This window comes from Pteropus medius, unplaced genomic scaffold (genome assembly GCF_902729225.1).
Source record: "Pteropus medius unplaced genomic scaffold, Ma_sr-lr_union100, whole genome shotgun sequence".
Taxonomy (NCBI): domain Eukaryota; kingdom Metazoa; phylum Chordata; class Mammalia; order Chiroptera; family Pteropodidae; genus Pteropus; species Pteropus medius.
Window position 1 is genome coordinate 5,121,885 of NW_024342473.1, and position 8,197 is coordinate 5,130,081.

The 8,197-nt window shown below is 30.5% G+C and overlaps 1 pseudogene; it reads left to right on the top strand.

The window, feature by feature from the left end:
* The first annotated feature begins 6,161 nt into the window (after positions 1 to 6,161).
* LOC120604693 (uncharacterized) lies at positions 6,162 to 6,280 on the top strand (annotated as a pseudogene).
* Positions 6,281 to 8,197: the final 1,917 nt, after the last annotated feature.

Sequence of the window (8,197 nt, forward strand, 5' to 3'; positions counted from 1 at the left end):
GAGATAATACAGAGGGAGACAAGTTAGCATATCCAATTGTTTAGGTGAATTTTTTAGTGACATCTAATTTAGACATACCAAATAGATTTAGTCTAATAAAAGTATTTTAGAATTTAGGTTGAGTTTTTTTAAAGTCACTTATGTGTTCAAATTATCTGAGTAAGAAAAAAAACTAAAAAATATTATGGCCAATTTTATCTTACTAATTTTTAATTAAAATATATGTGGGACTTGTTGAATATTCTCCATTGAAATTTCCAAGTCATTTGTGAGTTGAACCATGAAATATGTCTTTATTTCTCTATTACGATAGGATTGTTATATCACCCAAATATTCAAAGTACATTTCCCTATGTCTAGTGTCTTAGTATAATTTAAAAATCACCTAGTTATTTAAAACACATTTTCATTTTCTATAATGGAATGGTCTAATTTGTAAATAAATTTAATCATTTGAACAACAATACCTAAGCATGTACTACATGTCAATTTGGTCATATTTGGTCCTATTGGTGAATACATTGGACATTGTGCAATTATAAATACAATAGATAGAATATGAGAAGGCTGATTAAGCATATAGTATTTGAATACATATTCTATGTAAACAAGCTTAGATCTTTTAACATTTTAAAGTCTGCTATGGAATGTGGAGATGTAAGAGAACTTTCAGGTCATCTAAATTTACTTTTCTAAGCATACAGAGCTCTGTTCTGCTTTATCCTTGTTGCAGGACTGCACATAGTTGTCCAGAATTGAGTATTAGCAAGTGGCAGAGACTTTTCTGGGAGAGTGGCCTGTCTTGTTGTTCAATAACGACATAGCTTGCAGCAATTTTATCCTTAACTTATTAATTTGATTATAAAAGATTTTAGCTTGTTTTCAACTTTCCTTGGTTCATTTTCACATGTTAGAGTTCTTTCCTTCTGAGGATCTTATAATGTCAACTTTAGGTTATAACTCTACGGATATAGTATCTTTATCTTTTTAGTTTAATCATAATTTTAGAACTATAAAAGAATTATAAATGTTTTTAGAGTTTTAATTTTGTGTATGATTTCAATTCTTTTTTTATTTTCCAGAATTATAAAAGGTGAACGCTGTGTTATGTTTATTTCCAAACATATTTTTTATCTTTCTATTTGTATTAATGTCTGTAAAATCACTGAAGAGCCAACTCTAAGGACTTGCAAATTAATTATTTAAATATTGTTTAACGTAAAAAAACTGGACTTGGTTCAAACTTACAAAATTTGTTTTTTTCAACCACGCTTACATTAGATTCTTGTCACTTATACCTTGAAGTGTGGGAATCACACTGATTATCTTTTTTTTAATGCGAAATCTGTACTCTGATATGTTGGGTATACCATTAAAGAATTGATGAGTTTGCATATGAAACAGATTATTTTTTTTCTTAATTTTGTTTTTGAGAATTAGACCATATTTTTAAGCTCTCAAGCCTTTATATATATATTTGTGTCAATAGCCATAAAAAAAAGACCACTTGTACCTATACATAAATGAATGATTTACTTGTTTATTATTCAGAGAATTTGAGGCTATAGTGTGCCAAAAAGCTATAACATTTTCAAAGAAAATTTAGCGTTTCTTCTTGCTCAGTACTGTAATCGATGTGGTAAAAATAGCAGGCCTACCCTTCATCCTACTACTTAGAGGGAACCCACCCACAGAGTTACATTGATTAGGATTTGAGTCTAGCATATTTATTTTCATGGTAATATAAAGAAATGTTTATATTCCTGCTCACATTAGATTGCCAAAATGTGAGAGGCAAAGTATTTTGATGTATATCCACCTGTTGACCAACCAAGTAGCTCAGAAAAGAGACAAACATGTATGACTCAGATAATGCAACAGCTTTTCTAACCATCTATACTTGACACATCTCTGGGGGAAGGCAAGAAGGAGAAATAAATGGGGGTAATATAATACAGTTGACCCTTGAACAACTTAAGTTTTAACTTCATGGGTTCACTTATATGTGGATTTTTTTCAATAAATACCTGTATTGTCTTCAATCTGCAGTTGGGAGTCTGTAGATGTGGAGGGCCAACTGTATGCATTCATCTATGCCATTTTACACAGGGGACTTGAGAATCTATGGATTTTGGTATTCATAAGGGTCCTGGAAATGAAATTTTATGGATAGTTAAGTTTTGAGAGAGTCAAAAATTATACACAAACTTTTGACCACGAGGAGGGTCAACCTCCTACCCTCTCATGTTGTTCATATAGTGACAACTATATTTTAAATTGAGGGCATCATAGTTTGTTATGTATCCATGACCTTAGTATTAAAATTAGTGAGATGCAAGATTTAGAAATACTGATATGGGAGTGTTATTTCAACAGTCTCACCTATGATTTTCCTGAAGACAAATTTAAGAATTTTTAAAAAGTAATATTTTAATACATTTTATTTACAGTGTATGTGTTTTTTATGCAGATAAAATTATTGAGCATATTTGATCTATGGACTTTAAAAAATGTTTTTTTCTTGCCTGTTTCATGTTTTTCACTATCTTATCCTATTGACCAAATTATTTGTATTTGTCAGTGTAATGGTCTCTACACTTGATCTTAGCCAAAAGGCAGAGAAGTAATAGTGTGATATTCTCTAAATCTATTTATTTAATTGTGACATATGCTTGGAAAACATTTAAAAAATACTGTTTCATATGTCCTTCCAACAGTTAAATAAAATGTGAGAGATATAGACAGTTTATCATAGTAATTAAGAAGTGTTTAAAACAATGAAAAGAAAGAGCAAGCAAAACATCTCAGGATGGATAATAACGATAAAAATTTTAATAAATCAATTGTAAGTGCAATCAATTTTGTTATCACCATGTTAAGATTGCAGACATCCTTAGGGGAGAATGTTGCATACATTGCCATGTTCTACTGATACCTGCGTAGCCTCTTTGTTTTTTCAAAAGCCTTTAACTCTTATCAGCTATGGCCCAGAATCCAAAATTCTCTCAAGCTTATCGAACTCTTATGAACTCATGTTTTCTTTAAGTTGTATTTTGCAATAATGTTCTCATCTTTTATCAAGTATATCCCAGCTATATGAATTGAGTCCTTTTGACTTATATGTTATAAAGATCATTGTTCTCCACTAGAATGTCTATCAAATATTTCATGTTTGAATCTCATCTGAAATATAAATAAAATTGATAATTTTGTGTGCTTGCCTATGCCTTTCTAACACCAGGGCTTTGCATAATGCAGATTCTCAGGATGAGATAGATCAGATAGTTCATTCAGAATCAAGAACATTTCTGAAAATAGGTACTTATCTGCCCATTTCAGTAATTCTATTCTACCAGACATTGAAAGGAGATCTTGTTATCCCTCTAATGTAAATATGAGGAAATTGATTGTGAGATTTAGTGAATTTCCATGGGCTTACATCAAGGATATGATGGACCTGTGATTTGATCCAGGCTAGTCTACCTAGAGAAAGCATTCTTTCACTATGCATGTTGCACGGTTTCACTTTCAGCATGTGGAAGTTAGCCTGTCATAGGAGAGTTCAGAAACCTGACTAACTCCTTTAGCTCAAGTCCTTATCATCTTTCACCTTCTGTTTAAATGGTTATTATGCTGTAAGAAAGCTTTCTCTCTCTCTCTCTCTCTTAGGGGGGGAAAAAGGCATCAGCCTTGACTATAAAATTATGTGAACAATTTTAAGTAAACAAAGAAAATTGAAAGTAAAAACTTTGTCAATGCCCTTTACGACCATACGTATAGTTGAACAAGTTGGATATATCACTGTTGCACCAAACAATTAAATTGTGTGGAGACAGAAAGATTACACACACACACACACACCCACACACATACATATACATATATAATAAAAAATTACACAAGGAAATGTTACCGTAGTTCAGTACTTTAAAATCAATCATGGTATAAAGAAATATTTATTATGGTCTACATTCCACACATTGAGCTTTGTCCTGGCTGTCTGTCTGTCCATCTGTCTGTCCGTCTGTCTGTCTGTCTATCTATCTATCTATCTATCTATCTATCTATCTATCTATCTATCTATCTATCTATCATCATCTATCTGTCAATCTATCATCTATCTACCTACCTATTTATAACCATTTGGTTTAAAATATGAAAGAACTTCTTGATAGCTTTTATAAATTTTGACTTGATAATTAAGATGATCATAAAAATTTTGTGCATCTTTATAGCTCTCTGTATCATAAATACCTTATAAATTTTGCCCCTTTGTGTCCTCTGATTTCTGAAACAGGGAAATCACTGTATCACAACCTTGCTTTTATATTAGCAATTGTTCTATGAGAATATAAAATAGAAATATAATAGAAGACATTGATTTTAAAATGCTAATTGATTTAGAGTATCTATTAAGAAGTCCAATTAGCAAAAAACTAAACAAACTGACAAAGAAAAAAAAAATTACAGCAGCTGTGGAGTATTAGATATTTGACAGTCTGATTAATTTGTACATTCTCAACTTACCTCTGCAAGCATGGTTAATTAAAGACAAGCTGGGGGCAAATTTCTTTATCCTCTCATTCTAAATTATTATAAGGTAGGTCCCATTTTTCTATTATTTATACCTCCTGGTCCACTATATTTATCTTTGCTACTATAATCTTTACAAAGTTAAGCAAATCATACTTTTAGGCTGATAAATTTTTAGATTTTTAAATATCAGGGGAAGATTTTAAAATATCAACAACTAGTCTTACAAATAATAGCTCATTTTCAATGATTTTTAAAAATGATTCAGAAGATTGATAAAAAATATCATATCACCTCAAGAAGTGACAAGTATGATTCTGCAATCCTGACTTAAATGATCTAAGGTCTATAAAAGTTGAGAAAAACTTTTATAAAGGAGGATATTATCTATAAAAAACAGCCTTTGGGAATTTCTTCCACATTTAGTGTAGGTAGGATCGGACTGAAACAAAGAGAAAGCATCTATTCACAACTGGCCTTAGTGTGCTTTAGCCATAGGACATAAACAATACAGTTTGGCCAAAAAGCTCTATACACAGAATTTTCTTTTTGGCAGGGTGTGTATGGATGCTGATACTGAAGGCAAGCTAAAGGAAAGAAAAAAGCCTTTTCCTTGGAACAACACACTAGCATACGTAAGCAGCTGCACTGGGCTTTCCAAAAGCAACCTGACCATCTCTAATAGAAAGCATCCCAGGTGCAAAGAATTTGTCTCAAACGGCTTTGCACTGAGTAAAGCTGAAAATGGCCCCATAATATAGCTAGTGTGGAACCTGAACCTAAGAGAAAAATATCTCTTAAATATATCAATAAAAGCTCTACCCTGACGAATGGCTTCCTTAGGCTTCAAGAAGAGATTAGGTCACTTGACTAGATCTTGGGCTTGGAATAGCTTTTATAGTGACTAATCAACTAGCCATACAGGTCAAAGATAAAAGGCCATGAAAAAGGGATGGAGGTCACTGATACGGTAAGAAAGGTTGGTCTAATATTTTCAAATTTTAAGTTATACAAAAAGAGTACAGAGAATCATTTTTGTATTAGCCCTGGAACATTTCCAAATATTTTTCATATTACCTTCACATAACAAAAACTCAATACATTTGCATAATCAACTGATAAGTCACATATTTTGGCCAAAATATAATAAAATTGGAAATTAATAACATAAAGATATGAAACATTGCAACTCATACATGTAAAAATTCACTTTTAAAAATTCTTGTAAATAATACTTATTTAGGTAATCAAATTAAATAAAAGCATTACATAAAATAATGTATGTGATATAGCCAAACCTAAAATTAGAATAAATAATAATCTCTAAACAGTCTACTTATCAAACATGACAGAAATAAATATTCAACTCATATAAGTTTATAAATATTATAATTATGGCTGGATTATAAAGGATTGAATTCATTAATAAAGCCAAGAACTAGGTGAACTAGAAAGGGTAGAATTAATAAATATATTTAGGAACATTTAAATGGCCAATATAAAAGATACACACAAATCTCTGTCAAGATTAATCTATATAAAAGAATAAACAAAACATTGAAAATAAGAAGGAGCATAAAACTTCAAATAAAGGAGCAATAAAAATACGTTTTAAAAATTTAATTTCTGTCTACAGCCATGCCACTCTGAACAAGCCCAATCCCTTCTGATCTCGGAAGGTAAGCAGGGTCAGGCCTGGTTAGTGCTTAGATGGGAGATCGCCTAGGAAGACCAGGCGCTGTAGGCATAAAAAATAAAAATAAGGGATTGTAAGCTGGTCAACCAAGGGTAGCCTCAAATAAAAAAAAAAAAAATTTAATTTCTACTTTTGGTACTATGGCAGAGCAGATACCCCTCAAATGTCCTTCTGCAAAGTACATCTAGATTGTGAATAAATTACAGCAATAAATATATATAAAAAATAATATATATTTTAACAACTTTCTAGACTTTCTAGAAAGTAATGGACCCCATCCCACTTCTCCCCAAAAAAGAATATGGAGCTATAAATAAAACAAGAAGTATTGAAGGTTAATACAACTTGAAAGATGGGTTTGTTTGGTAGGCACATATCTACATTTGAACTAAAATGAAATTCTATGCTTTGTGACCTTGGGAAGGAGTTGGAGTTCAATCCTAGACTCCTTTATACTTGGAACTTTGAAGGTGGAAAGCAGGCAATAGCAATTTAGGAAAAAAATTAAGTTCTTGCTAAAAGAAGACAAGATTAAGATCCTCTGGATTACCACAAAATAAAGCTCATAATGAAAAAAAAAAAAAAGGCAAACACATACCATCACAAATCACTTTAAATGACTATTGCTAATTGAAATGCAAATGTTACAACCCCTATGGAGATGAATTTGGGAATATTTATAAATATTGCATATGCATGTATTTTTTATTCATTCTATACCTACCCATTTATTTCAGATACTTAGAAAAAATACATAATGACATATACAGACTATGAATTATGGCTTTATTTATAATAACAGAAGAATGAAACTATCTACATTTTATCAATATGTACTAGCAAAATTAAAATTTGTTTATCTGTAAATAAAAAAATTAATATATAAAAAGAATTGAGGATGGTCTTTATAAAATTCCATAGAATAATTGCTAGAATGCTTTTTTAAGTGGAAAAAAAAACAAAATGCAGAACAGCATTAATGGTATACTTCAAGCAAAACATATTTTTTGTCTTAAAGAAAACATATGTGCCTGTGTTTGTAGGTATATGTATTTAGTATGTGTATATGTTTTGATTTGCTAACATTTTCTAAGAAAAATGATGGTAAAATAAGAAAAAATCTAAAAAATTTATAGCAATATGAGGAGTGAGTAAATAGGAATATGAGACTTCTATAATTTTAACTTGACTTCAGAATAGTTTATATGTTTTATATAATTTAAAATAATCATAAAAATAAAGCAATGCCTAAAATTAAAAGTGAATAGAAAAGCAAAATAATCCAAATGTCAAAATGGTTTAAAATGATTTCCTTCACAAGTTTAGCAAAAATTCAAATTTTTCCCAATTTAATTCTCAATAATTTCTATAATAATGTAACTTTGTCTTTATTTTTTATTTATTGTTAATGAATATCTTCATTTTTGGAAAATTTCTCATACATATGACATTCTTTCCTTTCAGATTTCTCATTTTTTATTTCCTGGAATTCCTACTATCCAGATGTTAGATTTCTTTAACAAGAACTCATTAATCAAATCATTGCCAAATCCAATGTCTGGAAGCTTTTGCCCTGTGTTTTATTCTGCGAGTTTTATAAATTTACTCTTACATTCAGGTCTTTAGTTCATTTGAGTTACTTTTTGCATATGGTGAAAGGAAAGTGACCACCTTCATTCTTTTGCCTGTGAATATGCACTTTTCCCAGCAAAGGAACTAAATTTTAAGTAAATGTTTTCATAAACAATTTTGCTGCTCTATTCAACACTCCATTTGGTAGAATTCACATGATAACTCCTCAGACAATGAAGATTTTCTATAACTTTTATTTTTCAGTTAAAAAATACAGTGCAAAATGTCTTTTTCACAATTTCATCATTCATTCATTACTCCATTCAACAAATACTCCTGTGAACAGTTATGTAAAAGAGGATAAAGTAATCCAAGCGCTCTGACTCACAGTTTAAT